Here is a 16119-nt window from a genome sequence, read left to right on the forward strand (position 1 = left end):
GAAGGGCTGGCTCATTTTTTGGAGCTTCTGCAGCTTTATGCTTTAGGTTAGGAGTGAACTTAAGTTTGTTATTGTATTCTTTTGTAAATCTCTTAATCTTCTTAAATTCCCGAACATTTATGAATTGACGTAAGCGAAGAGATATAAATAAAAAATGTATGAATGCGATGGAATAAAACTCCCCGCCTCCTACGAGAATTTGGATGTTTCGGTACACTTTACAAAAATATTGCGCTTATTATTAAAACCGGAGTCTACGATCGGCAGTCGGACTCATTGAATAATTTGAAGCATCCAGCTGTCGACCAAGAGGGATGCATTCTTAACTATCTCAGTACATAGTATCAAGGAGAATTCCCAAACAGAACTGATAAGCTGGACTAACTCGGAACTTCGCTAAAGTAGCTCTACGCTCGAAAGTTGTTACTCGGTTATGTCGACTTACCGTACCTATCTAACCCGTACCTATTTATTCGTACAGAAAACTCACGTTCCCTGACAAGTCGCTCAGTTTAAAACTAATAAAACGACGACCTACTTCAGTGTGCACGCACACACTTAATTAAAGTAAGTATGTATCATATTCCTGTGCACATATTCGAAAACTCCGTGAAGTGTGCCGCGAACGAGAGCAAAGAGATTACAAAGTTCCGGAGTAGAGGTGCGCTGCTGCTACTACTCGCTGCTACTCGCTGCTACTCGCTGCTCCGACACGAGGGCTATGTAAATAGCGTAGTTTAATGGCGAGCACTTGCAGTTACTACCGCATTCTCAGTCGGTGTTCGTATCGGATACGTAACTACTAACTTGGTCTTAATTTACCTTTCCGGTTTTATGTTATAAGCGTAGAAAATATATTCCTAGAAGTTTCAACAGATAGATACTTAAATATTATTTTATCATTAGGATTAGTGTCAGTGTAAGACCAAATTATTACGAAAACCAAATGTTGTGAAACATATTACCTGCCTGCAGCAGCGCGACACTCAGGGCGAGAGCCTGGGACAGGGCAGCCTGACGAGACATGTGCGCGACTGTGTGTGCAGGCTTGGCAGCCCATGCTAGTAAGATATATTATAATGAAATTACAAGGAAAACTATAACAGCCAAGTAGCCATTTTGCCATTTAAAGATTTATGGTCAGCCAACTTGAAAAACATACTCGGAGCACGACAGTCACGCCACTGTATGTTTTTAAATTATTAAAAATAAAATTTAAAAAAGAAATTTTGGGGTTCCTGTTTCTTTCCTACGTGTAAAATGAGGATGATTTTTTCATCACCTATTCTATCATGATGTGGGGTATCGCTATCGGTATTTTTGTTCATTAAATAAGGGTTTAAAGTGCTAATTTAATCTGCGGAACCCTACACTACGCGTGGCCCGAAACGCACTTGGCCGGTTTTTTATTAAATTAGACTACCGTAGCACGTAAACATGTTGCTTACACACACTATTACTATATAACTGTAATTCTACTCGTTTATGACCAAGAAATCGTTTCAAAAAGAATTAAACAAATATTGTTCGTTCGTTGAATCCAAGGTCAACAATAGATCGTATAGTCAACTACTATACAAAGATTATCATTATATATATCACCGTGTGACGTTTGTAACTTCGAGGTAGCTCCTCTCTGATTCTACCAAGGAAATATACGACTAATCTAAGTGGCAATCCCGAGTCTACGCATAACACCAATGTTTGTGTAATGCGATGATGCAACTGCAGCATCATCACAAGTTAACTCTGCGTCTTTCACTTTTTTCAATTGAACATCGTAGTGTCATCGTCTCCTGAGAGAAACGTTCTCTGCGAATAGCGAAATAAAATTTATTATTCATTGGCAGAGAGCAGGTCGCGCAAATACCGGCAGGTGGCGCTGTGTAGGCCGCGGGGGTACATTGAAATATAATTACAGCGACGCGATGACGATACGGCGGGCGGGCGGGGCGGGCGGGGCGGGCGGGGCGGAGTGTCACGAGAGCGATCAAGCGTGTCGCGCTGACGAAAGGCAATTACGTGTGCGCTCTTGGGGTGCTACATGTGTTGGCTGCAGCACAGCTTCACCGAGTGGTACAGATTCTATGTCGACGAAGCTGCTCAATGTACTTGTATGTGGTTGTGGTCCATATGAATGAATGAATGAATGAATGAATGAAATGAATGAATGAATGATATTTTATTCATGAAAATGTAGGTTTAACATGATGGTACATATTATACAATTGAGCCTTTATACATTTTACCATAACTGGTGTATGAATTATCTTAAATAATTAAATACATTTGAATGAAGAAAAAAAAAGAATCTAAATTAATACAATGTCACAATTAGAAAATAATAAGTTAGAAAATGTCCATGTCCATAAAATAATCTTGAATGTCATAATAACTTTTTTTTAATAATAATTTATAAATTTTACATTTAAATACTGACCAGGGCATCTCTTTTAGACTATGAGGAAGTTTATTATATATTTTTATTGCCATACAAAAAGAACTCTTGGAATATATTGTCAATCTTGTGGGGATCATAATGGAACTCTATAATTGTATTTATCTTTAAGTGTACAATAAGTTAAAAATTATACGTAACATCGATTTATTTTGATTTTTACAATTGTTATCATTAATACTCCGTTGGAGTCGATAATAATTATTGGAGAATTTTGAAAATTACGTGGGGGGAGCCTAGTAAAGCTCTACTTCAAATTCTTGACCAAGATTTCCTATTCTTAAGTGAATTTCGAAAAAAACGATTGAATTCCGTTTTTTTACGAAAATTCGGTTCTTCGTTGTAGTGTGTGGCACGAAGCGTCATTAGATCGGTCCCGTCGCGTCGCCAGTCGCCAGTCGCTGGCCCTGTGCAGTGAGTGTGCGAGCAAACACTCGGCACAGAAATACACTTTACGACTTAGCTTTTTATGTTTTCCAAATAAACGTAAAAATAACGCGGCTTCAGACTTCAGAGACTCCGCGCCGTTCCGTACAATATTAACATTATTTATTTACGTTACAACTATATATCAGTTCGCTGGCGCGTGCTCGCGCTGTGGTGCTGCTTCACATGCCGACGACCTTGAACAGGCATTTCCATATACTTTTACAGGCATCGTTGATCACCAATTTCCTTTTATTGCGGATTTTCTTTAATACCTGCATGGAGTTATGTCTTCAATTATACAAAAACGAAATGCTCGCACTCACCGATGTAATTACGATCGATGCTCGAACTTGTTTTTATTACAGTTTGGCATCAAACGAATCAATTGCTTTGGAATTAAATTTCAAAACAACTTTATTAAAAAATTACAAAAATAAGAAGAATTTACAAAAATATAAATGGTAACTTTATTATTAATGTAAATACCATATTTTGAAATATTTGGTTTAGAGAAGTTTATAGTGTAAAGGTCATACAACTTAACAGCCACAATGTCCTACATATTCCGTGGTACATTATCACTCAGAATTCATTTAGCTACCAGAATCAAGAACTTTCGTAAATAACAGACCTGAGCGTTTCACCAAGATGAAGCTACTCACGGAAAATTAACTTGATAGTAATCAATTGAAAAAACGTTCTACGGGTCCTGGCCTATCAGATTATATCCGATGAATCTTTATTTGAAAATAATGAAAAAAATTAACAAGAGCTTAATTAATTTTAACTCAAATATTAGCATTAATTAAGCCCTTGTTAATTTTTATTTAATTTACGAATCAAAGGAATATATTATACGTAGGTAGGTATTCTTACATAATAAAAACGAGAAACAAAAATATAAAATGATAAGGCCCATTGCTAGAACGTGTGAACGACAATTTACAAAATGCCGAGCGGAGGCTTTAGAGGCACACTCGTGGATACAGCTAATTGTGTTGAGTGACGTCACGTGTTCCGGCGCTGGTGACGTGACTGTCACTTGTCACCGCGAGTGTCGGCCGCGCGGCACTCGTACGACTGATGGACTATATTCCACATTGATTTGAAATTAATAATAAAAAGAACTATACAATTTATCCATAGTGTCCGACTGATTGAATATAGGCGGAGCGCCGCTGGGTGGAAACCACAGAATCTATAAAATGAAAAATCGGCCAAGTGCGTGTCGGGCCACACGCAGTGTCGGGTTCCGTAGATTAAATTGGCACCTTAAACCCTCATTTTATGCACACAAATATCGATAACACCGTGGAATAGACGATAAAAATATCATCCTCACTTTGCATGTAGAGAAGGAACCCCTAATGATATGTACAGCTTTCTAGTTCTTACAGACTCTGAGTTATCTTACTTATAACTTTATCTAATTAATTTACAACAGAATTAGTATGCAATTTTCGAGCTCCGATCCGTTTTTAATTTGTGGGACTCTAACTAACTAACTCTTTAAATGGTAATTGTTAGTTAGCTGTTATAGTTTTCCTTATAATTTCATTATATATCCTACTTACTTCTGTGATTTATTTCACGTATTCATAAACAACCGATTAGCTAGTAGAGGATATAGACAATGGACCGTGTCAAAAATTTGCTCCAAAAATATTTTACAAACGGATCTCTAAATCGAAAAATAGTAGAAGACCTCTCATATCTTTCCAAGTTCTATCTAACAATACCCTACACTATGAGAAAACGAGTAAAAAAATTATCCCCACTTCATGTAGCGAAGGTACCATAAAAAAACGTTTTTCAAAATTTTATTTTACGACCTTTTTATTACATTTTAAATACAATGTTCATACTAACGATAAAAAAGTTCGGTATAGTTTGAATGTTTGCAAGAAGAATATAATCAGCATTCAACGCTCGCTCGTCGCTCACTCAAGACATCGCCGAGCTTCCACTGAAAAAAGCTTATAAAATGTATAACTTAATGATTCGTTGGTGCAATATGTCAGACGATGCTAGTAACCGCGCTCAGATGCTCGTAAACATTTACAATTTTGCAAAAGTTTTTTTTTTCAACTTTCCATAAATGCCCCCATATTTTCACCTATTCACGTACATCTCTGCGTTTGGGTCACAAGAATTGATATCTGTACCAAATTTCTACTAGATAGGTTTGGTACATTCGGAGAAAACAGACAGACATTAAAATGTGCGCGAGTGATAAGGGTTCCGTTTTTGTACTAATTACGTTCGGAACCCTTAAAATCAAGTTCAAGTACGTGTAGGTACTGCTAGGTGTGTATTCTGTGGTTCAAATTGGATTAACAAATGGAAAACCCAATGGACGTCCCAGCTGGGCCTTCCGGAACACTGCACCAGCGCGCCTGATGAGCAGAAGCTTACAGTAGATCTAACATTGCCGTAATCGAACTTTTTCAGATTACTGAACACTAAACTTTGACTTTTAATGAGTTAAGTAACGTTAACGAGTATGGAGTGGCAGGGAAAGAATCAACAATGGCCAATCAAACAGTATATTTATAATTAGCTGCAAGCGACACGGCGCGCGCCGCCGGCGAGAGGCCGGTGTGAGAGGGCTGCTCAGTACTCGCTTGCCTACTGCTATCTACTACCATTCTTTTTCTACTGCTACTACTACTTCACAATGTAATTTTATTAAAGTTACATTGTGAGGTAGTGAATATCTCTGTCGGTCGATCGCTACTGATCAACAGTCCGGATTTTGAGTCAAAAGATGATCGAGACAATATTACTTACACGATACTGAGGTAATTCCGTAATCTTCTTACTTTTACAACGCTATCTTCGTAACGGAAACGTGTGGAATTTATAGCTAGAGCGTATTACAAACAGTCCGCCAAAAGCAGGCCATGAGGATTGTGGTAGGTGCCAGACATTATATGTATTCTGTGGTACCGGCGAATAACATCTCAAGTTTGGGTTTTTAACTCCGTCAACTCTATGGTGTCATAGCCCCGTTACATGTCTCGAAGCGTTAAGCGTTAGGTAAAGTTAGTAAATTATCGTAATGTATTTATGTTCCAACATAGTCCCGAGCCCACCATCCCGCATTAAAACAGACGATGGGTCTAAGCTTTGTATCCCGTCTCCTAAAGGAAGCCAGCTGGCCCCGTAAGAGTTTAAAATAAAATTTAAAACTATAACCCGATTACTTTCAAAAAGTCTAAAAAAGATGACACAAGAACATTCAGACAGAAATGGAGAAGTGCATAGGTACAAAATTGGCCTAGGTAGAGCTGTGATTGGACCCACTGTATAGCTACCATGTACGAGTAAGTACGTGTGGTTAATGCAGGAGTTCCTCACACATACAGCCATTAGGAGAGAACAGACAGACATTAAAATGAGTACGAGTGATAATATAAGGGTTCCGTTTTTGTACTACATTACGTTTGGAACCCTTAAAATAAGCAATGAGCATACGTAACGCAGGTATCTTTATAAGACTGAAAGTATAATTGTTAAATAGCTTCCACGTTATTAATTACAATTGAAATGTTTAAAATACAAAACATAAAGTACCTACTCTGGAAAGATGTCACATAACGAATCTATAATTGAATTTCTGATAAACTTTTTGAGTCGGTTTTAAACCCTTTAGATCTGTCGCGTCGCCGTCATGCAAATTCCGTCCGATCTGACGATTGATTATATTACTGCGGAGAGTTTGCACAACTCGCTGATTTGTTGGACGGGTTTGCACTGATTTCATTTTAATTTGATTTTGCTTGCTTTAAATTATAATTCATTAATATTGACTTACAGGCTGAGATAGCTTACTGCAATATAAGCGAACCAATGTTTAAGAACTGGCTTCATAAATAATTATTACACCCTACAGTCGTATTAAGAGAGAATTTTTAAATATTCATCCCTCAGAAGGGTATAAAATAAAATTTAATGGGTACCTAATTATCCCCTTCCCGGGGTCCTTTTTCAGTTTTATCGAGCACTTTCCTTTAAACGAAATTTTATGAAATGAAGACGCACAGGTACATAGAGTAAACAAGCTCCTGGAGAAAATAAATATTACGTTATTTACTCGTACGAGTAGCAGAACAACCGACAGTGAGCTAATGTGATCAACAACACGGCGGGCTCGCTGTAGTGTGGAGCCGACTGCCGACTGCCGACTGCCGACTGCCGACTGCCGACTGCCGACTGCCGACTGCCGACTGCCGACTGCCGACTGCCGACTGCCGACTGCCGACTGCCGACTGCCGACTGCCGACTGCCGACTGCCGACTGCCGACTGCCGACTGCCGACTGCCAATAGTTCGCTACTTTGTTGTTTAACTTTTTGTCCCTAACTGTCTTATCGACATCTTCTCCCGTTGCAGAGACCATCTAGGCGTAGAGCACTGCGTACTACGACTTCGTGGTTTCTTTAAAATGTTAGCGTGCAGAGGAGGAGAGTGTTATTGTCGGTGTACGTGTCTGTGACTGTTCTTAATAATTTTAGGCTCTGCAGGTTTATCGTCGACGGATTTCTTCAGACGGATTCGACGGCCGCACAAAATAGAAAACTATACAATTTAAATAAGAAGACTAAAGTATACCGTTACACTGCGGCCCGGTTGCACGTTGCGTTCTTCCAATCGATTGTTCGCTGGTACTGGTTACCGGCGCCGAGCGAAGTCAGGCGTCCACCGGATGTCAAAGTAACTGCAAAGTAAACAGAATGCTCAAAATCTCGTTAAAATAATAAATACTTCACAATAAATATCATCCAAATTAGTAATACCAGTGATAACATTTACAAATACAACTGTCATCAAATATCTTTTATCTATCGCACGTGTGTGCGAAATATAAAACCGTTCAAGTTGTATGTATTTTCATAAGCTGAATACAAATACGTGTATGCGTATTGCGTATTGCGTATCGCATATGTGACGGGCGGCACGGGCCACGGCTCCTCAGCGCTGATGCTACAAAGCCGCGTCGGCGGGATGCGCGCGGAATATAAAAAAGACAAAACACTGTATGTCTTTTATCTCCAATAGCATCTAATTTGTTCTGAGTCGTATCGAATACTATAGCTGAGGAGCAGGCGGATATTGTTGCTGTATCTTCTAAATCTTTTTAACCAATGTCAAAAAATCTTGTATAACTAAAATACATAAAATGCTAATATAAAATTATCTTTCAAATCCGTTGAATTTTTTAGTTATAAAGAATTTTGTATTTTAAAAGTGTTTAAAGTTTTTGTTTTAATTAATTTTACAAAGTTTTTTATTAAATGAAATGATCGCACTCTGTTTGCACTGAAACAGTGTCGGCCGCGATCGCTAAACAAACAGATACAATATACGATACATACTCGCGCTTAACGTAGCGAGCACTTTTCATTGTGACATGTTTGGGCTACACACACGTAGAGTGTCCGACAATCGAGGATGGAAATTATCATTCGTGGATTTTATATTACGACTATAAATTATAAGTGATTTGAATATGAATATAATTTGGAGTGATTTCGTCTACTCGGAATCGGTAATTTACCATTACAGAGTAAACTGTCATTTGTCGTCATCGAGACGTACTCGACGAACGTCTAGAACGCCTACGTCTCAAGTCGACCCGACTGAAGAATGAAGATGATCATTGTTCTCGCTTGAATACCTAAAGAATATGTGACACCTATCCAATCCAATACGACACACCGAGCAGCTGTAGATACATGGATTTGTACACAGAATTATCTTGAATTATGTGGGGAGAGGAGATGCGGCAACGAAGTACGAACAGACGGGCGAGATATCCAGAGGGTGTCAATTTTTAAACTTTGCGACGATAATACAAACTATAAATTATGAATATTTTGGTCAGTCACAAACGCTCTGTTTACAAGCTCCAGTTCGTGGAGCCGTGCGGGGTCCCGCCGAGGCCTGCCCGCCGGCCGGCGCTCGCTCGGGGATCGTTATGAACCGATCAATCAGTTCCCGCAACGACTTACTTTTAAACAACTTGTATCTGGAGATTATGTTCGCTCGCATCACACTGTACCAAAGTATGAAGTACATCTGATGTACTACCTACTTCCATTGAAGATATTGTAGGTAACGTTACTTTTGAGAGTAAAAAAGTTTCTTAAACTTTTGTGAAGTATTTTTCCCTCGAATCAAAAGTTCACAGTTTTCACCGAAGCTGAGTCTGTAGCTGCGATGATCGGAGACAACGTAAACAATCGGAAGGTGTCGTGTTGCGAGAGCGGGCGGAATGCGGGGGGACAGGGGAGGGGGGAAGGTTTAATTTGATCTCGAACGTTCGAGAGCGGAATCAGTTCGAAGTTCGAGTAAACTTGCGCTGCAGAAGACTTCTCACAAAGTACTCGCTCAGCGGAGTGCAGTTTGTTCAATGTAAGTTTTAGTACGATCATTTACCTCTGCGAAGACTATCAACTACGCGGGAAACGTAATAGTGCACAAGTGCACAACCTCTGAACGTTTGCTTATGCCTTTATAGCTCAGTGGATATTAACCCGCTCTAGAAGTGTGGTATTTTAAGAAATTAAATTAAATATTACGTGTCTTAAACGGTGAAAAAAACGTCGTGAGGAAACCTGCATACCAGAGAATTTACTTATTTCTCTGCACGTGTAAAGTCTGTCAATCCGCATTGGGCCAGCGTGGTGGACAATTGGCCTAACCCCTCTGATTCTGAGAGGAGACTCGAACTCAGCAGTGAACCGAATATGGGTTGAAAACGACCACTATGTTAATGTTACCACTCTTCGTGTTATCATTGTACGTGACAATAGAAAAGCTCCCGCGCCATGCACACGGCTAAAATTAGTTGAAAATTGCTCTCATGGGGCCATCGCTTCTGCGGGAGGCGCCCCCGCACAATATCATCACACCGTGTGGGTGTATTCAGTCCGCAGCGCCGCCGACACGCAGCTAATATTGATAAGCCGGTTAGTGAGAGCACGTCGCTGTAATCTTCAAATTGAGAAACTTAAATGAGCTCACAAACTACCCGCAAGTCGGCTGTGTGTCGCGAGCGCCGCCTGCTGTATATACGAGCATGTACTCGTATACGAGCGAGATTTGACCTCATTGTGCGTAAACACATCGAGCCATAAAAGGCTGAGGCTCGTCTCTACGTTGCTCGGTCAGCCTCAGGTTTCATCGGTTTTTCTGTAACGGTAATTATCGATTGTGATCTAGCCTTTAAAATTATTTTTTCTATCGGAACTAATCCGAATCATAATCATGTAACAGCGAGACGTTTGAGAAGGCGTGATTTGTAAAAACCAGCTCCGTCAGCACTCACACACAGCGAGTGGCCTTCAGGCGGAGGCGGTGCGGGTAGCGGGGCGCGACCGAACCCCGCATCCTAATTACGGGCATGAGTCGTATTTATGGCAGTACTAGCTCGCACCTCGCAATCTCGGTGAAGCGAGCGTTTCAATAAATTCCAGGGCGAGTCGCGCCGCCCGAGCGCGCCGGACCCGCGCCGGACCGGCACCGGCCGCCGGGCGCACCCTCGTCACCGGCGGACGACCATTAGTTGCGAAGTGGACACCTAGTAACAACAAATTGTACTGGATACCGGCCATTCCTGTACCGATATAACCGGCCTATCAGATTTCTACGCTATTCCAAGGATTTCTTTGCTCGAAATAAAAAAGGCTAACTCCTGACAGTTTTGAAAGTGAATTCAAACAGCGCGGATGTTAAATTCGTCGTAATTTTTTAAAATCTTAAACTACCTCAAACATGCAGATATTATAATTATTCAGGAAAAGAAGTCGCGGCAATCTTAGTTAAAGAATAACTAACCGAATCAGCACTAATACAGTGAATACGTTGAGATACTTCATTTGATTCACCAAAGTCAGATGTTCACATTGAGTGACGCCTGACTCGCTCGTGTGCCCACATGAGGATTAGGTCGCCGGGCGCGGCGAGTGTCCGCAGCGATAAGGAGGACAACGCCACTAAATAACAAACACCACACAAAATATTTTATGTTCTGTAGATAAAGTCCACGCTGTCGTTCACCCAGTGTTGTCAGGGTCCTTTTAGCTGGCAACTTTACCGTAGAATATTATGAGGAAAAGCAATGGACTGCAAACTTTAGTCACATTTAACATATCTATCTCCACCGTGAAGAGACCGGCTCGACACCGACCGGTCGTGAGTTCGATCTCCGCCCAGTGGACCGGCGTACCAAAACTTACTGAGGGCTCATTGAAGGGAATTCAAATATTGCTCATATTTAAAGAACGTGCTTATACTCAAAATTGGTTAGTACACACGACAGAAGATCAATTTAAAAAAAACAGGCCATGGTTTTAAAAAAGTACCTATGTAAGGAATTATTTTTTTTAGCAAAGCAAACGATTTATTACAACTGTAATTGTTAATTTCTGTAATTGCTAATTAAGCCCCACAAAATCACGATAGGAATTAATGCAAGTATTTTCAAAATGTACCTACAACTGCATACAGAAGTCACAACCTATTTCCAGAATATAAAAGTGCTTTGAAATGAATTTGCTAGCAGCTTATGTTTCTCAGTATTTCTCCGTTTCTCCGTGAGCTGCCCGATCTCTCCGACGACGGCGACGGCGACGGTGCAGAATTCATGCAAATAGATTCGTTTGCGCTTCACAACATTCACAACATTCACAACACCGTCTTAAAAGAGTCGATTTGCGGACGTCTCATTGCTTCCGCTGAATGCAGTTCATTCGTACAGTTCATTATGTATGCCGCCCGCCGCCTACAGAACAACATCTACACATACAAGAAGCCATCTTACGAATGAGTGTCCGCAGTTTACGAAACTGTCATACTTTCTCAATATCTGAACATTCTTATTCAATATTATTTAATATGCCCTCCCCTAGAAAGAGGGAGGATAACGATGATTTAGTACTGTTATAAATGCGAAAATATGTTCTTTTGTTTCTTTATTTGTTATCGACACGAGCGCTTGTATTTCAACTATCAATATAAAACCATGTTTTGGAATACCAAATTGCGTATTTACACTTTTTACCCGACTGCAAGAAGGTTATGTTAGTCGCACGTATCTTGTATGTAAGTATGTATGTATGTAATATTCTTTATTACTTCATATCTTCCAAACCGTTGAACGGATTTAAGCAATTAAGATATCGTTAGATTTGTCTTGACAACCCAAGTGTTCTTAGATAGGTGAAATTGAAAAAACTAACACGACGACTGTGAGACGCTATAGACTCGATTTTTTAATTATTGTCTTGTTTAGCTAAGTAAGTAGTAGGTGGGTAGGATACATAGTTAACATTATTTATTAATTTCGTGTACAGTTGCACTCAGTATTCATGTATCATGTACTACTATACAGTTCAGATGTGAATCGATTGCACGGCGAGTGGGGGCAAGTGAACCACGACAGTAGCAAGTGTTAGCACGCGCCGCCTATCGGAAACACATAAACGGTGTCGCTGCGACTGCACGGCTTACGGCTCAGCTGATCGGAGGCGGAGACCATGTAAACAATTACAATACTATATATTAATTTTGTTAACAGATTAATAACAGAGACTATAAAAAGCAGCGGACTTAACTCAGAAACAATAACATGGTTCGTTATTGTTCAATCGGCAATAACCTGAAGTTAATGAACTCTCAATGTGATGTACGTACTTACGTACGGTTGGCGGATACAACTAACCAAGTCTAATTCATTTTGTTGCACAAAACCTGAGATATCATTTGGGAACGTCAATGAAATAATGTTATTGGTGATAAGTCTGCTACCGTCTACACGAGGCACAAGGTCAGCAGTCGGCATCGGCTCGCTACCGCGGTTTCCTCTAAGTTACAGTGATTAGACTTGCTCGGTCTGCAATGACAGGAAAATGTAACAGATATTAGTCATAATTCATCAATTCAGTTCAATCTGCGAAGTTGATTGTTATACCTCGTTAGTTGTAATTTCTTTTTGTAAATAGTTTATTGCAAAGCATTACGAGTAAATAAGTATAACATTATTCGCCGCTGTGAGCACCAGGGAAGCTGCCGACGCACTCTGGTGTATAAATACGTGGATCAGCTCAATGAAGTACGTCCGGTGCGTTTATCGGAAGAACTTCGTGACAAGTTTCCGTGCGCGTGCGGACTACGGGCCGGCCCGCGGGGACGCCGCGCCGGCCTGAGTTATGATGCGACACGTGCTCGCCGCCTGCGTACAGTTACGACACACCTCGGTACAGCCTCTACGGAATTAAATTAATACGAACGTGACCCTGCATGAGTCTGCCTGACCGCACCCGGGGGATCGCAGACGTCCGGTCGGACGTTTTATTCGTTTATAAGGGAAATGAAGATATTACGTTAGGGTTATGTTTAAGCGACCTTTGACTCAGTGTAGGACTGACCACTAACAAGTATCTACTCAGTCAACAAAACAGGAGCTGTTTTTAACACAAGTTAGCGCACGACCGCTCCTTCATCTGCTGAATATTGTATTTATGGCATGTTAATTTAACTAATAAATAACCTAGAGGTTACAATACGGTATCAAGGAACTGAAACGTTAAAGCCACGGGCCGACGTGTTCAGTAGTACTTGTCTACAGTTTCATTTCATCTTTGCGACCCAAATAGATCCTAAATCAGCGCATTCATAACGTGTCATGTGCACAATTGTGTCAGCGAGCGCGTCAAATTCAAGTTCGTCCGGACACAATCCAGGCTCCCGCGAAACTCTGTCCGTATGTAACGGTGGCGCAATCGCCGCGGCCGGCGCTGGCCTGTAATTTGTACTACGCGCCCCCCTCCCCCGCCCGCAGCAATTAACTATTTCAAGACGTTCCAGCTTCCACTACAAAGTAGACATATTGTTATTTTTACCCGACTTTATAGTGTTTACAGCGCGCGAGCATTTGCCGGCTCCCTGTACTGTACAGTACCGTACCGTACCGTACCGTACCGTACTGTACCGTGAGATCATTACGCACACGCGCCAGGACAAACATCATTAACACTCTATTTTAAGCTTGCTACTGGAAGTTCGATATCAAAACTCAACGCAATATTTTTAGTGGTGTTTCTATTCTCGTCCGTCGACAGGAATGCTAAATTGTCACATAATGAACATATCAATATGGCAATTTTCAACTGTTACAAATCTTTATTGAAATTCTCTTGGTCGATTTAATTCTGCGTTGTTACACAACAGATATACGAGAGTCTGTCACAACACGATAAATAACAATTTGACATTTTAGAATGTGTTAATTGATAAATGTGTTGTTCTGGACTCTGCGAGGTTATCTTCTGTGCCTACCTTAAAAATGTTATGTTAAAATATTGGAGCGAATACAAACTGTGCAGGAAGATTTATTAAATACACGGAATGGAGAAAAATAAATGGAAACCATTATTCTGCGCACCGTCAAACATTACTGGCGTGAATTATGGCAACGGTTTCGGATTCTCTAGTTGCAATCCATTACCGACTGAGCTATTGTTAACATTCATCTTTCTATTTGAAAATATAGATGTGTACAACATATATTGTTTTAATATCGCTCCAGTTTCAGCGCTGTAGAGACCGACATGAGCTCCGGTGCGGGCGCTTCGGCGCAATCTCCAGCGATGCATATTTGATATCAGTTCCTCTTACAGCGAGTTGTATTACTATTGTATGACGTGCCTCCGCCGCGCGCCGGTAAGTAGCGCTTCACTTGGTAATCATCTGCTATTACGTAGTTCTTATTTTTCATTATTCTTATAGAGCTTCTTATTGAATGAAGAAACACTTTTTGTTACGCAAAATAAAGAATGTTAAATAACAAAAAGCATTGTTACGCGTAATTTCCCATTGTTACAATACAATAATTGGAGTAAGGCTTTCTAAGAAAAGGAAAATCCCTTTGTCACACAAACAATACGAAATTACACTGTAAGGATACGTCGCTGATAAACAAAAACAATAAAATGCGTGATGTCGTCTGCTGACACACGGCTGACACTGTTGGCGACGCAGCCGGTCACCCCTTCGATTGTTGCACAGGCCTGTGGTGTCTGTGCAACTGGTGTAACGTCAACCACCAAATGTTCCGAAATATGTGCCGTAGTAAATCTAGGTCTAGGCATGCGGTGCGTGCGGTGCGTGCCTGCGGTGCGTGCGGTGCGTGCGGTGCGTGCGGCGTACTGCACCAGTCGTAGTCGGTGCGAGTAAGTCTGCAAGCTTAGCGTGTAAAGTTTTTTAATGGTTTAAACGAATCCATCTTAAAGTTTGCTTAATTAAATCTTCGCACACTTCTCCAGACATAGTCACGATGAGCCGATGTTTCTTTCCGGTGTTTATTTAGCATAAAGGAAAACAATTGAATTTAGTAGCAATACAATGCAGACTGTTAGTAATTCTGTCTACAGCAATATAACGATCGTGTTGTCGTCTCAGCTCAGCTGTAACGCCGGGCATCAGTGTCGCGGCGCGCTGCCCGGGGCCGGAGATGTGGCCTGTGCCGCGGGAGACAGCGGTGACATTCTAAGAAGATAATGATGAGTAACACAACATTCGACTTGAACGTCGACATGTTGATAATGCACAAAGCTACCTATATCGTGCAAGGCAACAACACAAGGCCGTCAAAAATTTGACAAATACTATTTACACTCGGTAGTTATTTGTCAAATAACGAATAACGAAGTGAAGTGCAACGATTTATACCTACTGAAGTACCGTCATTGAGACGCTTTACCGCCGAGATGTGCTTTGCTACGTCACCAAGAATGCGTCTGATATAACTACAACAATTAGATATATTTATTGGCCCATACAACTAGTACTGAAGGAATGGGTTCAACCTAATTATATTTTCATATGGATGACTGCTGACTGCGTGCTCGTGTGCTCGCAAGTAACGCAGCTACGTGCTGAGGACTCAAACTTTGCTTACAGTCGGTGAATCGCCTAGCAATTCTCAATAGTACATCTTACTCGCGCCCCTACATAGCTTGCCATCAGTGGCCACCGTCATATAGTTTCATAGTTTAAGTCTCACATCATTGCTTCCTCCCAGCACAACTGCACAATCAACTGTTAATATCAAGTATTGAAGCTGTGCTAGCAGCGCTAGAGTATGACAGACATACCTAGCATGTACAAGCCTCCGTGTAGTGTGTGCACGCAGGGCCACTGTCGGCCGTCACCGTCTCAGTAGCCTGG

General features: G+C 40.9%; 1 protein-coding gene across 1 annotated transcript in view; it reads right to left on the reverse strand.

Annotated features, from left to right (window-relative positions):
- Positions 1 to 16119, reverse strand: part of LOC112049839 (calcitonin receptor) — a 71719-nt gene that overhangs the window by 19047 nt on the left and 36553 nt on the right. The window contains exon 2 of the mRNA XM_052885407.1: positions 7501 to 7606. The gene's annotated coding sequence lies outside the window, so the exon portion shown is untranslated. The remainder of the gene's footprint in view (positions 1 to 7500; positions 7607 to 16119) is intronic.

Source organism: Bicyclus anynana, chromosome 14 (genome assembly GCF_947172395.1).
Source record: "Bicyclus anynana chromosome 14, ilBicAnyn1.1, whole genome shotgun sequence".
NCBI lineage: Eukaryota > Metazoa > Arthropoda > Insecta > Lepidoptera > Nymphalidae > Bicyclus > Bicyclus anynana.